The 19005-nt window shown below is 32.3% G+C and overlaps 1 long non-coding RNA gene across 1 annotated transcript in view; it reads right to left on the bottom strand.

Annotated features, from left to right (window-relative positions):
• Positions 1-19005, bottom strand: part of LOC123670005 — an 80980-nt gene that overhangs the window by 44259 nt on the left and 17716 nt on the right. The gene's annotated exons all lie outside the window — the stretch shown is intronic.

Raw genomic sequence — 19005 nt, 5'->3', positions numbered from 1 at the left:
ACAAACGGCCGAGTTCCGACTGCAAAAAGAAAAACAATAAATTTTGTTAAAACGGCGGCAAAAAATGCTATACGTTCGATAAGGCGTACCATGGATGTGCTTAGTTTACTTATTTCCATTAATATTTTGCGGATTGTACCTAAGTTCTTTTAATTTATTATGGTTCTTATTTTACATGGGTTGACAATAAGAGATCGGACAAATTTTCAGGAAGTGTTATAAATTAATCTTTATGGATATTTATTTCCATAAAAAATAAACTTTTATTTATTTATAGTCTTTTCGGTACTCAAAATCATGTTTTAATATTGTTTGTTTAAAAATCCCGCCAAAAAGCCACGTTATGTCATCTGAGAGTGCTTGACGTCATTTGGAGAAATAACAATGTGCGCGTTCCACCTTTGGACCACAACGCCATCGATCACGACCGCTAAAGTTGCCGTTCCACTAAAGTAAAAAACGCCGCGGGTGTTGTGGGCGAATTTTATAATTAGAACGCATATTTGAGCGCTATTAAGTGTCAGGCGTAAGCTGTGTGCTCACAATACGGCGACATGGTGAAAACATCATGCGGGCGTGCGGACGCTTAGTGGAACGCGGCTAATACTTGAATCTACAAATGACGTCACGTACTGTAGTTGGTGCTTCAGTACAGATTAAAAATATTGTTAATGACAACATTTTATTTCTTCATTTAAAAATATTGAAAATAATTTTATTAAATTATTATTCGATAAATAATGGCAATACAGTATATTTATTTTATTTAAGTACATTATAGATTTTAAACTGATTACTGTCCGATCCCCTATTATATATTTTGCTTTCCTTGTATATATGCTATCCTATTGTAATTAATAGACTATTCATTTTATCAAGAAGTATATTAAAATAGTTTTTTTTATAATATGTTACTTTGGTGTTCATGCAATAAAATATTAGTGGTCCACTTTTTGAGACATTATTTGTGGGATTGTGATATTAAATCTGACGCCTATAGTCATTTGAATTTTCTAATTTTATTCAACACTCGAAAGCCAAAATGTGTTGACGACGCATTTGTTGTGTTCGATTTCCAGCCATGACAAATTACATAAAAAGCATAGAGGTCGATGTAATCTGGACGTTTATGCTATGTGCTTCCATAACCTTGACACGTCTTACTAGGGACCGTTGAATGTAACATTTAAGTACAATTTTAATATCTAAATTAATACGAGACCAAAAGCCGTCAATTTGTTAATACATTTATAAAAATTCTCATAATGTATCAGTTATTAAATTTTATATAGAGGTATATTGAATATTATAGTATATTTCAAATTGTAATTATTATTTGTGTACAATAACTGAAGAAGTAATATTATATATTTATTATTCTATTCTTGTATGTATTTTATTTATTTCATTTCGGCAAAAATGTCTATTTATTAAAGAGTAAAATTTTTCTTATTAAAAATTGTAATAGTAAATGACGGCTATAGATATGGAGACAGACTTCTGATCTCAATTAATTAGTATGATCATACGACATAGTCTTGAGCTCAAGTAAATCTTTTTCAATAATAATAGAAAGACAAAAACCATACACATCAATCTTAATTCAGAGATAAAAAATGTAAATATAAATAAACTAAACTATTTGACACATATTTTTTCACTTGCGTTGAATTTAAATACATATAAATACATTTTAGCTACAATTTCACTTCAGTAAAATTGTGACCTTTTATCTGACAGCCACATTCATAAAAAAAATTACGATAAAAAAAACAAAGTTAATAAACGTTCGAAGACACATTTTTATTCCCATCTAATTCCAATAGTGCTTAATTATACGACCAACGAAATTAAATTCTAGACTAAAACGGAAGACGAATCGCTTTCTAAAGACAGATGCTCAGTCTAATAGGGAAGTGAATGGCGCGCCTACCCGTACTAATTAACCTACGTCTCGAAACGCATAAATTGAGTAAAAGTCTACATTATTCTTCGTTACAACGTAGCACTTGAATTTTTTTTCAAACAGTATAATTTATAATGGTATATAAAATATTTTGAACTAACCAGGTCACTCGATATTATATCAAACGTTTAATATGTTTATATTTTCGTGTGCAATAAAGAATAAATGAAATGAATCGGCACTTCCAAAGAGTCTACTACCCTGAACGTTCTGTCGAGTCAGACGTATCTATATGAGCTGGCAATAGGCAGCAGTACGTTGTGCGCTATCATATTTTAGTATTTTTTTTTTAAATGTATTATAATATTTTTTTTTATTTACAGTCATTTTTAGTAAAAGTTGTGAGTTATAAAATTATTTACAACTCAAAACGTGTAAGCGATGCGTTGTGCATGGCGCTTCGAGACCGTGATAATCGTTGATGGAACAAATCACAACGGCCTACCTTTCTGCGACTTTTCACAAGTTTCACCTCTGCCGGATGTGAATTGCACACAAACTTTTTTTATTGTGGTAACTATAGTTAAGCCTTAACTCTATAGAGGAAAATCAACATTTAACATAAGGCTTATATTCTACCAACTGATCAATAAACAATAAAGTAGATATATTATGTTCAGCAGTGGACTGCGCTAGGCTGAAGTGATGATCGTGATGTACATATATTACTCGGTATAGCGATAGCTTACAAGTATCAAATATAGCTGTATGTTCCAAGAAACTGAATTTACAAATAGCTATGTTTGTCTCATCATAACTAAAATTGACCCTAGAAGCTAAAAACACGTCTACAGAAACGCTGTCTGATCCCTCTGAGGGTCAATTTAGATGCGACCGCTGCATTCACATTAGACGTAGTCAGTAACAGTTAGGCCCTGCACCACAGCGCCTACATTGTACTCGTATTATCTTATTGCAGATGAAAAAATATCTGGAAAGGATAGAAATTAGATTTTGTATCCTTGAGATAGATTTTCGGAACCGGGCATTCGGATGGGCTTTCGGAGCTATGCGGTTAATGCCAAGAAACTTATTTTTAAAATTTATTTAGTTCTGTGCAAATGATGGGAGACTTATTACTATGGGCTAATCATCAATCAATCATTACAGCCTATACAGTCCACTGCTGGACATAGGCCTCCACAAGTTTACGCCAAAAATAACGTGAACTCATGTGTTTTGCCCATAGTCACCACGCTGGGCAGGCGGGTTGGTGACCGCAGTACGGGCTTTGTCGCACCGAAGACGCTGCTGCCCGTCTTCGGCCTGTGTATTTCAAAGTCAGCAGTTGGATGGTTATCCCGCCATCGGTCGGCTTCTTAAGTTCCAAGGTGGTTGTCGAACCTTGTTATCCCTTAGTCGCCTCTTACGACACCCACGGGAAGAGAGGGGGTGGCTAAATTCTTTAGTGCCGTAGCCACACAGCACACTAGCATACTATATTAGTTAAGTAAAAACCGAACACATCTAGAACTTACTATTACGTGTCCAGTCGTTTCCGAGAGTTTATTATCACAAATAAGCTGAATGCTTTCTGTTTTTGTTGCTGGAGAGAAATGTTTCGCTTCCTCCACAATACTCCGAGGATTAGCAACTAAGTCGAATAAAAATAAGCTGTACGCTAATCTATATTAATTACACCAATCCTCTTTTCTTTTATTCCTGTATTTCCTGGTTTCGGTTTAGATTTAGCCTCTATTAAAATATTCGAAATAGTTTTGATTAGATTTATGTATGTCGAACTAAAGATTGAGAAAACAAAATATTTCGTGCCGTCCACAATATTTAACGAAACAATGTATAAACATTGGACCAAAATAAAGATTCAGAGATTTCGGGTCGACCAACACTATAATCTTTTTGATATTTTTGTTTCTGTTAGTTTATAATTGTTATATTTTGTTTTAATTTGGGTAAAATTTCGTTCGTTCGAATAATTTTCAATCCAGTGCAACTCAAGTGACTCGGTCCGTAGTTGAACTGAATTTTTCGTGTCACTCAAAACCACTCACTCATTGTCACACTTGTAGATCAAAAATAATATTCGTAATATTGTTTTACGCTTCAGCTACACATGTTACACTTAAAATTGCATAATATTTGTCAAAATTTCTTTGAATTATCTCAACTGGTTAATATTTAACTATAAGCAATGGTTTAAATTTATTTGTCTGTCTGTGAAAATACCATCAGCTGCCCATATATAATTTTACATAGGATTTAAGTTACCAAAAAAAAAAAATGTTCTTAAGATGTCTTTCTTCACTGCACGAAAGACGGTAAACGACAAATTTCACAACAAGCACACTTGAAATACAAACGCGTGTAAACCGAACGGTGCCGAAGATCGAGAACTTTTCTTTCCAATAGATCATTTAGAACAACCTTTAGTTATATATATGTTATGATATATATATATCACTCACTCACTTCAGCCTAGCCAGTCCACTGCTGGACATAGGCCTCCCCAAGTTCGCGCCAGACATCCCGGTCTTCCGCAATCCTCATCCAGCCGACACCGGCAATCTTACGTATATCGTCGGTCCAACGGGCCGGAGGACGTCCCACACTGCGTTTGCCAAGACGCGATCTCCACTCTAGGACCCGTCTACTCCAACGGCCATCGGTCCTGCGACACAAATGACCAGCCCATGCCACTTCAACTTGCTAATTCTGTAGGCTACGTCGGTTACTTTCGTTCTCTCGCGGATAGTCTCATTTCTAATCCTATCTTTAAGAGAAACCCCAAGCATAGCCCGTTCCATTGCACGTTGAGCGACCCTAAACTTGTGGACCAGTCCTTTCGTCAGTGTCCACGTCTCGGCTGCGTATGTTAATATATATATATATATATATATATATATATATATATATATGTACAATGGTACATGGATGACATTGTAATGTATTGGCTTGTTTCTGTCACACAGCTGATTACCTAATCCACCATGCTGCTTCATTATGGATTAGCGAATAAAGGTAAGACATAGATATACATATAGATATAAAACCAAACCTCTCACTTAAAATGAAGTTAAAAAACTAACACTACAAACTTGCATTTAAACTGAAAACAACGAAACTTCCAAGAAGATTATGCATAATATAATATGAATATAAAACGTAGCAGAGCTGAAAGTGCAACTGATGCACTTATCAAGTTAGCCAGTCTAAGTAGCGAATTAAATATCCAGCGAGAATCTTAATCGCCTAACATCTCACGTATGGTTGCGGTTACGAATGTTCAGCATTCGGATTGTGTCTTGCTTGAGCACATGACATTAAAGCGAGTCGATTAAGCGAATATAAACTTTGTACCCTTGAACTCAAAGTTCAGGTGAAAACAATCTCGTCTCGTACGTGGGCAAAGTTTGGTAAGAAGCAGACAAGTTATACAATTTTGCAAGGATAACTGAATTCACAGATCTCTGGTTGCATACATGTACTGGTCGTATGGAAATTGGATGCATTATCTAATTATAGCGTAGCGACATTGTTAATTATGTACATCGCCGCGTTATGTACAATTTGACATAATATGTCAGTAGAAATGTATTAATTGTAGTATGTACATAGATTAAGTGGTTGATATTAAATCGGTGATAATAAATGCAATAATATAATACATTACTGTACTGCTAATATGTATATTAGCTAGCTATGCTCGTTCTTCAATTCCTTTCTCGGTAAATGGGTTATCCAACCAAAAAGTTATTTTTCAATTCGAACCATTAGTTCCTAGGTTGGCTCGTTTAAACAAACAAACTTTTCAGCTTTATAATATTAGTATAGATACATTACACTTGGATTTTTTTTTACAGACGAACCCCAGAATCAAGTGTAACATTTTCGGGAAGTATTTTTTTTACTAGACAATAGCTCGTTTCCTTCTCCTATATTGAGAAAAAGGCCAGTGGAATGTTACAGGTTGTATTGCAATGGCCTGTTCGTAATGAAATATTAAGATAATATATATAATTAAACATAATACTTTTATTTAAAAGCAGTAAACCAAATAAGACATTTAATCTAAAAAATTGTCGTCGATACTATAAAAATAATAGAGATAAAAAAATGAATGATTCCAATTTACAGTAGAAGCATCTAAAACATGTTACCAGAAAAAAAATATTGTCCCTTATCCCTTTAGATTATCCTATATCCCTTTAGATATTAGTTTTAGAAGTACATATAATTAGGATATATATCATTTAATGGTGAAATAGTTAAATAAATTGAGTCTATAAGAAATAACGCATCAGCCTGTAATATCCCACTGATGATACGCCTCTTTCCCCATATAAGAGAAGGAGCAGAGTTTAATCCACCACGTTGCTCCAATGCGGGTTGGCGGATATATTCCCTACTATGAGTAACGATCGCTATCAGGTGTACATGATAACATTAATATAAGAAATATATAAATAATCAAAGTTATTACTTCCGTAAGGTATGAGAATGACGGATATTTTCGGCGAAGACGAAAAATGTATCCAATTACTTTATTAATATAAAAGGGATGATACGATACATTCATTGCGTATATATTGATTTCTTTTCTTAATCCTCAATATTTAGGGGAAGCTTGCTAATTTCTTTGAGACGTCCCCAGCGTATTGTAGTCCTACTTTATGTCTCATTTAATCATGATGAAATGGTATTTGTGATATTCGTTTTTGTTATACACGTACGTAAGAATATTTTGTAATATAATTAATAACAAAGAATTAAACGAAATACTGATATATACGTTGTGTTTATTATAATAGAAATGTGAGGATAAAGTTATATTTACGATAGGTACCTAATTAAATTTTTGAGCCGAAATCACATAGAAAAAAATATGTCGTTTTTTATAAAACCACACAAGATATGTCTACTTGAAGTAGAAACAGAATAATTTACTACATTACTTTTTGAACAACATGAGAAAATAACCAGTAAATAAGCAAAAAAAAAAAAAGTAATTTTTATTGCTAGTATAATAGTCCTCAAGTTGTTGTCCCTTTTAATATTATATTCAAAACAGAAGCGGTATTTTTTATATATATGTATATGTACACACACAGACTATACAAAACACGCAATGACAACAATAGGAAATATGGGTGACGTTATTAAACGGGCGAAGGATTAATGGAGTGACGACAATCTTATAAGCATTACGTTCGCGGGGCAGAGATAATCCTGATTCTAATCAGCGGGAACCGCACATCCCTCAAACTGACTCGTTGATGGTATAGGATGGATAAGCTTAGACTAGAGGAGCGGCGGGGTTTTATCTAGGTTGATGTTACACGTTACTGCTCCTGTTATGAATAAGAATCCAAGTAATGACTTGAAGTAAAAGTTGTAATTAATTTAATTTGCTTTTTTATTTAGGTACATTAAAGTAAATCGCAGGATAAAAGACAATTAATCCTAGAAATGTAACTGCTATAGCATATGCAAGACACGCAATAACTGTTTATATTAAAAATAGATATAATAATAAATTTACTCAATATAAGAAATAAACTCGGCATTAGATATATAATATAATAGATATATAAATGTATAGTAGCTAAATAATAATAGAATTGTTTGTTTTTTGAAATGCAACTTAGCCAAAAACATTTTAAATGTGAATGTGAATGATTTTATTCAAAAAAAAATAGTAGTTGATTAAATAAATTTGTGAAATTTTGTGACGTAAATAAAAAATTAACGGAATTTAAAAAAATGCGACAACAGATAACATATTATGCAAAATCTACATTAAGTTGAACTCGAGCAAAGACAACATGACGGTGATGAGGAAGATGAAAATCAAACTGAATTATTTGAAGAAATAATTCAACGGCATTGTTCAAACAAAAAAGAAGCAAAGCGAATACGAACAATCTAAACAAATAGAAATTTTTATTACCAATAATTACGTTACAGACCGCGGATCCAGTTGTGCATATTTAAATTATCGAATCCTTAAATAATCCGATTGCCAAATATTTTTATCAAACAGATCTCGAACAAGGTTAGAATTTCAATCAGGTCGAACAATCAGCGTACGCTTGGAAGAATCATTAAAATTGCTACATTATAAATAAGGGGGTCCTTTTTATAATGGAACTTGTATGATGGGGTCCCATTGTAACGACAGACGGTAATTTATGAAATGTAACCTCTGCGAGGACAATTCGTACATGGGGTTTGCATGTAACATAAATAGTTGCGTTTCATTGTTAACAACAAATTATCGTAATTTAGTTGATATTTTATATGGAAGGGACGTTACGGGTTGATGTAAGTTGAAAAATTATTATTCGGTGATGACAAGCCAGTTTTATTTAATGTCTTTGTTGGTGAGAGATTGGTTGTGTACCAGGTTTTGCACAAAATACTTAGAACAACTACACAAAACTCACAAAGTATTCATTTGTTATAGTTTATTATTGTATGTGGCAGTTAATAGGTTAATAATAATATCATGCGTTGAAGTATTATATTTAAACCCCCTTACCCTAGTATACTTCTTGAAGTTGTTTTTTTTTTTATTGTTTTAAATTAAGGAGGTTAGAACTTAAGTCTTGTTGATTTTATTATAAGTACTAAAAATTAAAATACCAACTGAAATAATCATTTTTTTTTCTTAAGAAATGGTAACTTTTTGACAGTATTTTACACAAAGTGTTAGTTTAACGTATTTGCGATCTTTGATAAAATACACTCAGTCTTAAGACAAGTCAATATTCAACACCATTTACTGTATGCCACTTTCTAGAAGGTACTCTGTGTCACGACTGAATACCAAACGCAGAATCATCAACGTTTGTTGACTATTTAACCAGACTAATTAGCACAACTAGACTGCACTTCTATCCTGCTTCCGGAGTAAATTTCGTCATTATTGCAGACAACACTCGACAATGTATACATGTACACGTATACAATACAACATTCATACGATCTTAAGTACAATGATATGTTTGTCAACTGCTTAAACTTCGTGTTATTTTGTTTATATTGGTCTCGTTGATTTACTCATTACTCATTTATTGCCGTTTATTACACGTAAGAATCAGACTATCTTAAGCAAATAATTTTTTAATGGTAAATATTTGTCCGATTTTATGAGATTTTGCTATTGCTGCCTAGACTGGGTAGGTGATTTGATGCGAATAAAGTTAATCGAATATATAAATAATAAAAAAAAGAATTAAAAGGTGTGCATATTTTCCAAAGGTTGCCTGGTAGAGATTGCTACTAAGCGATCTACTAAGCGCCTTTGTACTACTATCTCTATGTATAAATAGCTGTTTTATATTAAAAAAAATCTGTGTGCAGTGCAGTAAAGTATATTTTATCTACTTATCTATCTTATCAGTATTATAATAAATATTCAAAACCAATATTATACACTGTATACAACATTATAAATTATCAACTGTATACACCGTAAAAAATACTGACCATATTACTAGATTAGTACTAGTAGACTAATAATTTAATCTCGACTTCAACCAATAGGTCATTCAGCTGGTCAGTATGCTTACCTTATGCATGTATAGCTTAAGATAATAGATATATAGAGTAATGATAAAAGAAATACAGACAATACAGTGTTACCTCAAAGTGATGTACACCACTATGGATACTTTATTAGAGTTATTATCGCTATTTTCACCTAGCACTGTTCACCAGTGACTGTTCAACACATTAAGCCCAGTCTGCTGACAGTGTTCGCTATGATGGATCGCTCGTGTGTCATCGCTACAAATAGGGGTCGTCTATTGAACGGGACTCGTTATTGTGTTAAAATCAATTTGGCTCATCCCCGTCGCGTGTTGAGTAGTGACGTGATTGTGGTATCGATAGTTTGACGATTTCACGGTTTTATTATACTACAAAATGCGTAAGCTTAGATGAATGTTCATTACATTTTTAATTTTTAATTGTTCAATATAAAGTTATTATTTTTTAATAGCATTGGAGGATGAAGATCCCGTATAACGTGTATGCTATTTTTGTCCCAAAATTCAGTTCAAATTATCAGAAGTTTATGGGTTTAACTACGAGTACCCTGTCCATCATCACGATATTAGGCTAGTTTGCCAGTTGATACTGGAGAACTAGCATATATACAGGATGGTTCCTCTCTGTGGCGATAAGCAGGTCACAGTAAAGCTGATTCCATTGCATTCGAGTACTAGGACCAGTGAGTACTGATTATATGGCATCCTTTGTTCCAGGAGACCGAGAATATAAGAGTAAGCTCATGGTGGTGAATTTTGGGCACTAGTAATATGTCGTGAGATTATGATATATGATGAGATTATTATTATTGTTTATATAAGTACAATTATCGATAAGTCAACGTACATCATTAAGCAAACTAACGCCTACAGACGTCCATGCAAAAGAATAGTTTTAGGGCTTTCTACCCCATATAGAAAATGACCCCATTCGTTTCTGTAACAAAAGTCACTACCCCAAAACGCGGCTAATACGCGACAAGATCAATTTTTTCCATTTTTTTTTTTTCATTCACAGAGAGTCCGGTTTCGATTTAATAGGCATTTGTTTGTTGGTTTTGTTACGCGCTGGTGTTTCGTTAAAGATAATTTAGAATGTTAATTTGACTCCCACCGCCCGAGTAACAAGCGATGTTTCGACTTTTTGTTCGTTAAATAAAAACAATTGTCTCATGAATATAGAATTAGAGTTTTTAATGCGATTGAAATAATCATAACTTTTTTTTATTTTAGTACTTTATACATTGAAACTATTTAACTAGTTAAGCTCACTGCTGTATCTGGGCTCATTGGCCAAATGCACACACACACACACACACACACACACACACATATACACAGACACACAAAACTGAATAGAAACTAAATGATTTGTTTTTAAGTAAAAAGCTCGAAAGTCGAGTGATAAAATTTAAAAAAATTACAGATTCAATTATCTGTCCTAAAGCCATGAAAAAAGATTTAATGAATAAATACTGAGTAACACATGAGTTCACGTTCTAACCAAAACTCAATTATAACTAAAATTCCACATAACGAAAACTTAACATAACAAATGAATATAAAGTCTTTTAGAAGTAGAGTGACCAATTAAAACAGGAGCTGATGAGATAAATGAGATATATATGTGAGGATGCTGAAGCGACTGTTTCTAAAAGCGTCCCCGGAATGAGGTTATTAAAGAAATCTCGTAGCGTTCCGGGATACATCCCTAAAGAAGACATTACATTACATTCATTTGAAGAGAACACTTGAATCCACAACTTTTCTCCTAGTTCCTTAATATTATTAAGGACTACTTAACTTATATTATTAGTTAAGTTAATACGCGTTATCAAAGATTACTCAAAAAGTTGTAATCAAATCTCAATCAAATTTAAATTTTACTACAAAATACGCATCAGCTTTCGATTAAATTATGAATCATCAAAATCGGTACACCCAGTAAAATGATATGCGGTATAAATATAACGTAAGTCAACGAAAAAATAGTCAAGTAAATACGCATTATTAAATATAACTCAAAAAATGCTAGTTAGATCACATTTAAATTTAAATATGACCGCATGACATACACCATCTTTTGATTTAAATAAAAATCATCGAAATCGGTCCATCCAGTCAAAATTTTGAGGAAACATAGGTACATAAAATAATTGTGGTTGATCGCAAACAAAAAAGACCGACTTCAGTTACATCGACAAGTAATACAACGTAAGTAGACGAAAAAAAATAACAAACGCACTAGTCGTCACTACGATTTTGGACGTTTTCCCTTGATTTCTCTGAGATTACATTATCAGATCCTGGTTTCCTTATCATGGTACAACACTTGAGATATCTCCTTTCCAACAAAAAAAATATTTATCAAAATCGGTTTATTAACGACGAACCAAACCAACGAACGTAACCTCCTCCTTTTTTGAAGTCGGTTAAAAATACACATGAATTGAGAATGTTCTCTTTTTTGGAAGTCGATTAAAAAGACAGATAAATTTAAGTCCTTTTTTATACTTCAAGGGTGGCAAACAAGCATATGGCCTATCCGGCGATAAGCGGTTATCGTAGCCTTTGGACGCCTGCATTATCAGAACCAGCGCAAGTATGTTGGCGTCCCTCGACTCAGGCTACTTTACTTACCACATGAAAACACACTTCTCGAGAGTATCATTGGACTGTAATCTTTTTGTATTTCCAGCTATAAAAGTCCCGCTACATCACAATAAATAATGAATACATGTAAGAGGTAATGCTTAATGGGACAGCGATGTATGAAGATATAAAAAAGTTCTCCATAAATTATGTTAATAAAATTATTATTATTATGAAAAAACTGCCATAGCATAATTTATCGAAAAAATTGTTCTTTTTTTATTTTTGTTTGGTATCGATTTTTCACGTGTTTTTAAATTTATAACTTCAAAATTGTATGAATGAATCATATAATACGCATAAAGATACAGAATACAATTTTAAGCGGTGTTTTTTTATCATTACTTATAAAACATGCTATGTGTTGTATTAACACACTTTATACAATTAAAAGTATATTAACATACTAGTATCATCATCATAATTTCGTCTACGGCTTAGATCTCTTATTAGAAAGGCCTATGTATCCATTAGGTAGACTAATCACAATTTATATTTATCCCAATAAAGAATCAAGTAAATCACATTTCAAATATAAAGCACTTCCATAAAAAATAATTTTATCCATCTATTTTAGAGTAACTTTGTTATCTATCTTAAATAGTCCCCCGTGTATATTCTCCCTTAGTCAACAATAACAAGGAAATGTCTACATTAATCAGCTCTATTATTGCATTTTTTCCTAATCTGTTTATTTCAACATTAACGGAATTGATTTCTATTTACACAGACCGCGGCTCGCCTGGTGTTTTAAAATTATACAAATACAATTAACTCGTCAAATATCTTTATCGAATGTTTTGGAAATAGAATCGAATTAGACCAATGTTTTTGTGCGATGTCGTATTTTAATGTTGAAATATTGTTAGAAATAGTATATTACTCGAATCTATTCTTTCAACGCTTATATTGTATAGTATTAAGTTAAGATCTAGTAATAATTTTGTATTAAAATTTAGTTTATTTGAAAATGTACATTATTATGTATAAAAACAAGAAATTTATAAACAGGAATAAATAAAATAAGGGTTTTGAAATTCATCTCTAGTGTGGACTCTTAGTTTTGAATAATGTGTATGTTTAAATATATATGTATGTATTGTACGATATTTTATTCTATTGTAGGTGTTTAAACCATTTGTTTTGTCACATTCTTACCTGAATTATATATGATATGTATAATTACTTTTATTATACTTTTCCGCCATATTTGATTCAACAGGATAATTTTAAGGTTCATTAAAAAAAAAGCTATTGTGAAAATACTTTTTACATTGATATAATGCAGATACTGTTTTTTTTTTCTTTATATTAATAAAACATAATTAATATAATTCACTTTGTGATATTAATAAAAATAGCGTCTAGTTAATAATGTAATTTCGCATCGTACTAAATATGTAAATATGTAGTAGAAGATCGTTTCCACTTACATACGATATTAAAATTAAAATAATTTAAATTATTAATTACCTTTTGTTTTTGAGAAATATTTATCATCCCTATATTATAAGTAGATAATTTTTACTTGCAATATTTATTACGCTCTGTATTGCCATATCTCAAAATGTTTACGTACAACACGATACTTATTGCTTGAGCTTCAAAAACAGATAAAGTCAAAATAGTAACCGTATGAACGAAAGGCCAAAACTAAATTCGGAAGGTTGGAAATAATAAAAATAAATAAATCTTACCACATTTTTGTTAGGTTTAAAAGAAAGCTTAAATAAAAATTTAGTTTTTATGATCTTTAGTCAACTGTTGTATGGATAAGGTTATTTTATATCGAGTCAGTTAAGTCAATTATCTAAACGTCAACGTCTACAATCAAAACACATGACCCAAGAATTTCATGTCAAAAGTAATCCTTTTAAAAAACCATCAGACAGCGTAATGTAAAAAGTAAAACAACAGACTAACAGAAATCACCCAACAGACTCGAATATAAGTTTTCATCAGTATAATGAAATGGCAATATTTAAATAAGTTCGTGTACATGAGTGCGTATGTAAATATGTGTATGTATGTGCGTTGTATTTTGTAAGCTTGTAAATATACAATAAAAGCCACTAGGACCAAGGGCTATACTTATTGATTGACATGGAATTCGAAACACAAGTCAATAAATTTTATTTTAGAAATATGAGAAATTCGGTACGTAGCAACGCGAATCAATGCGAAACAATGTCACTAATAATTGCGACCAATACTTCTCGTGAAGTTACTTAGCTTATAGATAAAATATTTACCATTCATTTTGCGTATGTAGAATTTTGGTATTTGTTGCGTACACTTTTGTCTAGGGACACGTTTCGGAACACGCAGTGGAAACAAGCCGTACCGAGGAGACGAATCCAAATATTTGTCTAGCAGAATCATCCGCGGGCGCTCAGTCTAATATCTTGATGGATGACGTCAGCTATCTTGGGTTTCATGGGGATTGTTATTTTAACCCGCTTCTCGATTTACTTACACCTTGTTTGTAGAGGTTAGATATGATCGCTGTGTTGGATGATTGAGGGTAGTCGGCTAATATGAGACGAAAATCAACAGAGATAAGAATATATTCGTATTTTTTATACTATTATCATAATAAAGCTGGAGTGTTTATTCGTTTGAGCGTGCTGATCTCAGGAACTTCGGGAATGATACTATAAATATTTGCGTAAGATAGGCCGTTTTAGGGGATGCTTATGGATAGTACAACATTTTACTATGGCTTATGGTAACGTGTCAAAACTTAATTAGTGAAACAGTATAAAACTTCTCGTATTCATCTAGCTACTTAAGATAATAACTAACCGGTGCCTCTACTCCAATAGATAAATTTTAAAAAGACCTGTTTCCGAAAAAAGAAATGTTAATGATGCCACTAAAATATATTATTAAATACACTCCTTTTTTGTATAATTTTCTAAATTGGTAAAAAAATACAATCATCTGTATATTTATAACGTTTACTTTTCAAGATAGCTGTTGGTAAAGTTAAGAATGTGTTTGTCAAGTTAGTTACAAAAACCGGAAGATAAGCGTACCTTAGTCAGTCACCAATTCGATGTTAGAAATCGGCCAAACAATAGTCGTAACAATCGTTAGTCAGAAGTTACGTGTGTAATTATATTATGTGTAATGTGTACATAATATTATGTGGATTATGTACGTAATATTATGTGTAATGTGTACGTAATATTATGTGTAAACACATAATATTAGGTTAATAATTTATGACCATTAAGACTATTTATGAGAGCATTTATCTTGAAGAAGTCATCTGTGTAAATAATAACAACGTAAAATAATGTTTACTATACGAGTACAATGTCAAATTAAATCTGCTATTGAAAAGCATTTTTCATAACAAATAACAAAGGATAAATTCTGGTTTTAACCGATTTCCACAGCCACAGTTTTATTTTATAAACACTAAAAAATATACGCAAGATATTATTTATTCGACTTCCTTTGATATTTCGATATAGGTCCATTAAAAAAAAAAAAAAAAACTAAATGTCACTTTTAAATCCAGTCAAATCAGTCAATTGCGATCTGTATAGTTCTTGACATCCAGGTCACAATTTGATTCAATATGAAAGCAAAATTGCGGGAAATATTTCAACATTTCATGCTTTGACTATGTTTCAGCAAACACTTGTATTTTAAATGCCAGTCATAATAATTGTGAATGCTCGCAAACGAAAAAAAAACCGACTTTAATCACATCAACAAGTAATACAACGTTTGTAAACAAAAAAAAAAATAGTCAAGTAAATACGCATTATCAAAGATTACTACAAAAGTTGTAATCAAATCTCGATGAAATTTAAATGTGACCACAATATGATAAAAGTCGGCTTTCGATTAAATTAAAAATTATTAAAATCGGTACACCCAGTAAAAATTAAAGCGGATTTTCGAGGGTTTCCCTCGATTTCTCAGGGACCCCATCATCAGATCCTGGTTTTCTTATCATGGCACCACACTTTAGATGTCTCCTTTTGAACAAAAAAAAGGAATTATCAAATTCAGCTAATAAACGACGAAATTATCCCTGAACATACATAAAATATATATACTGTCGAATTGACTAACCTAACCTAACTCCTCCTTTTTTGAAGTCGGTTAATAAAAGCGATTTAATTTCGAAACGATCATTATTACCTTTTCGCAATGAAGAAGTTTGATTGAATAACCATAATTCCTCTTACTGCAACACGGAACTATTACTCAATAGACGAATAATTGCAGGCTACTGTTCGAGCATTAAAATCGAAGATGAATACCAAGCGTCTGTAATTAGAAATGAGAGTTATCAAAGTACGGGAAGGACAGTTAAATGTTTGTACAAATGCAAATATCACCTTCGATCAGGAATCAAAAGCGTTCGCCTTAACTTTAGCTCATCTAATCTTATATGAATCATCATTACAGCCTATACAGTCCACTGCTGGACATAGGCCTCCACAATTTTACGCCAAAAATAACGTAAGCTCATGTGTTTTGCCCATAGTCACCACGCTGGGCAGGCGGGTTGGTGACCGAATGTGACCGGTGAATGAATACTTTACAGTAATTAAATACGCAGGTATCTAGCAATGTTTCAGCCGCTTTGAACCCTCGAAACAAGCACCCTGAATCAAAACTACATATATCTGTATGTAAAATAATATCCGTGATAAATAAAACTATACACACAAGTAACACACATGAAATCATTAAAAATATTTCAAAAAAGAACATATTTTCACCCACATTGAAGTATAATTTTTGCGCTAGACAGACGTCGCGTACGTATTGTATTCAAAATGATACCCGACTGTGTCGTGAATTTGCACACATCAAAATGTATGCAAGTTGATTTTTAAAACTTTTTCCAATTCTATGAAAGTTAGAACTATGTGTGTCACGATGCTGATCAAAGACCTATATTCCAAGAAGGGATCGATATTGAAATTTACCATATTACTTTACTTCTGGTTTGCAAGATGTATTATGTAAAATTATTGTCTTTAAATTATTATATCTTATCGTACCACGTCTAAGATATTTGTGCTAATTTCCATAGTTAAAGAATCATTACCGTTAATTTGAAATGTTGGTCAGATTATTTACTAAAGAAATTGTCCGAAAAATTCAACTAAATACTACAGGATTATAGATTTCGTATAGGTGCTGCTCCAATTAATGCCTGGTTTCAAAACTTTACGTAACTAATTTCGGTATAATAAAATAAAATAAGAGTTGATTTTTCTAAAATTGGCCTTCTAAAACAAATCCCAATGTTCCTATTTTGATGTAGCAAAAATATGTTTACTATTGATCTTTACCTAAATAAAAAATAAATCTCATATTCAACATTCATTAACGTTTTAAGTCCGTGTTTAGGTCACACAAGGTCACATGAAAAATAAATTAATCGGTCTCGTAGATTTGGAGCAAACTGACTGTGTCAGAACATTCCGTTACTTACGTATTTATCAAGTTGAACTACATTTTTGTGATCGACCTAAAACGGATTGAGATTCAATTCCTTTCCTATATCAAAGTATAGGATATTCTATATTAGAGCAAAGATTAACGCTTAAAAAACTTTAATACCTAGTTAAAACAGTACAACACCTTGGCGCAACGGTCACAGATCTGGTTTGTGGCTGTTGCGATGGCGGTTGTGGGTTCGATCTCCACACATAACAAACATTTGTTTTGGTCATACACATGTTTGCTGTGGTCTGGGTGTTTGTGCAGTGTTAAAACACGTTATTATGTATGTATCACTGATAGCGATCGTTACTTAAAGTAAGGAATATAGGCCGGCAGCCCACATTGGAGCAGCGTGGTGTATGCCCAGCCCTATGCCCAGCAGTGGGATATTATACGCTGAAGCGTATTAATACCTATAGCTTTATGCAAAAGTCATTTAGGTCACTGATTTTATTGAAGCTGAAATAATTAGTATTTATCGATAACATAACATCAGAAAGAAAATTATTTAATTGTTCCATTGACCCAATCTCTACGAAATACGTACCTCATTTATTACCACAGTAATATTTTAATGTGGCACCGTTTATGTGATTGATATATGTTTTTATAGTTTAGTTTTTTCTGAGTGCCTTTTAGCCTAGATTTAACATTTCTAGAAATAGGTCAGTACGATGTTGTGGACAGAAATCTAGATGTATATTTTTAAATCTATATGTGACACTAGTTGGTATATATAACGGCTAAAATACGGGCTCTAACATACCTATGCCTTTTATGAAATACAATCCCTACTAATATTAAAAATGCAAATGTAAGTTGGTTTGTTACGCTTTCACGTGAAAACTACTTAACCGAACATCATGAAACTTTGTACACATATTTTTGGAGGTATTAGATACTTTTTATTAAAAAAAAATCAATGCAAGCGAAGCCGCGGGTTAAAGCTAGTGCATTATTACTATGCTAATCCTACAGGCGATATATTACTTTAAGTACAGATCGACAGTCCAATAACTGCCTAGTAAAGCTAGCTATAGTTGTATATATATAAAAGTAAATGATTATATATTATAGAAATATATATGTATAAATGTGAAAGCGTATATGTGTATACATAAAGTAAAAAAAACACGTTATAAACAAAGAGTAGGCCCATATTATATACGCAAAAAAAGAAAAAATATAAATTCATTTTGAGCTAAGCCCTTGCCAGCTACATGTCGTGCTTATAGATGCATTTTTCCAGGTTATGCTCCAAGATAGTTTGCGTTGAGCTTTGACGAAAGAAAAATCACCTACCGTAGCGTAGTAATCACAAGTGTTAATGTGTCTGGTCATCGCTAATATCGCATGAGGATAAAAAATACTTTAAAGGATTTCGCTAAAAAATAA

Source organism: Melitaea cinxia, chromosome 4 (assembly GCF_905220565.1).
Source record: "Melitaea cinxia chromosome 4, ilMelCinx1.1, whole genome shotgun sequence".
Lineage (NCBI taxonomy): Eukaryota > Metazoa > Arthropoda > Insecta > Lepidoptera > Nymphalidae > Melitaea > Melitaea cinxia.
This window is presented reverse-complemented; position numbering and strand designations above follow the sequence as displayed.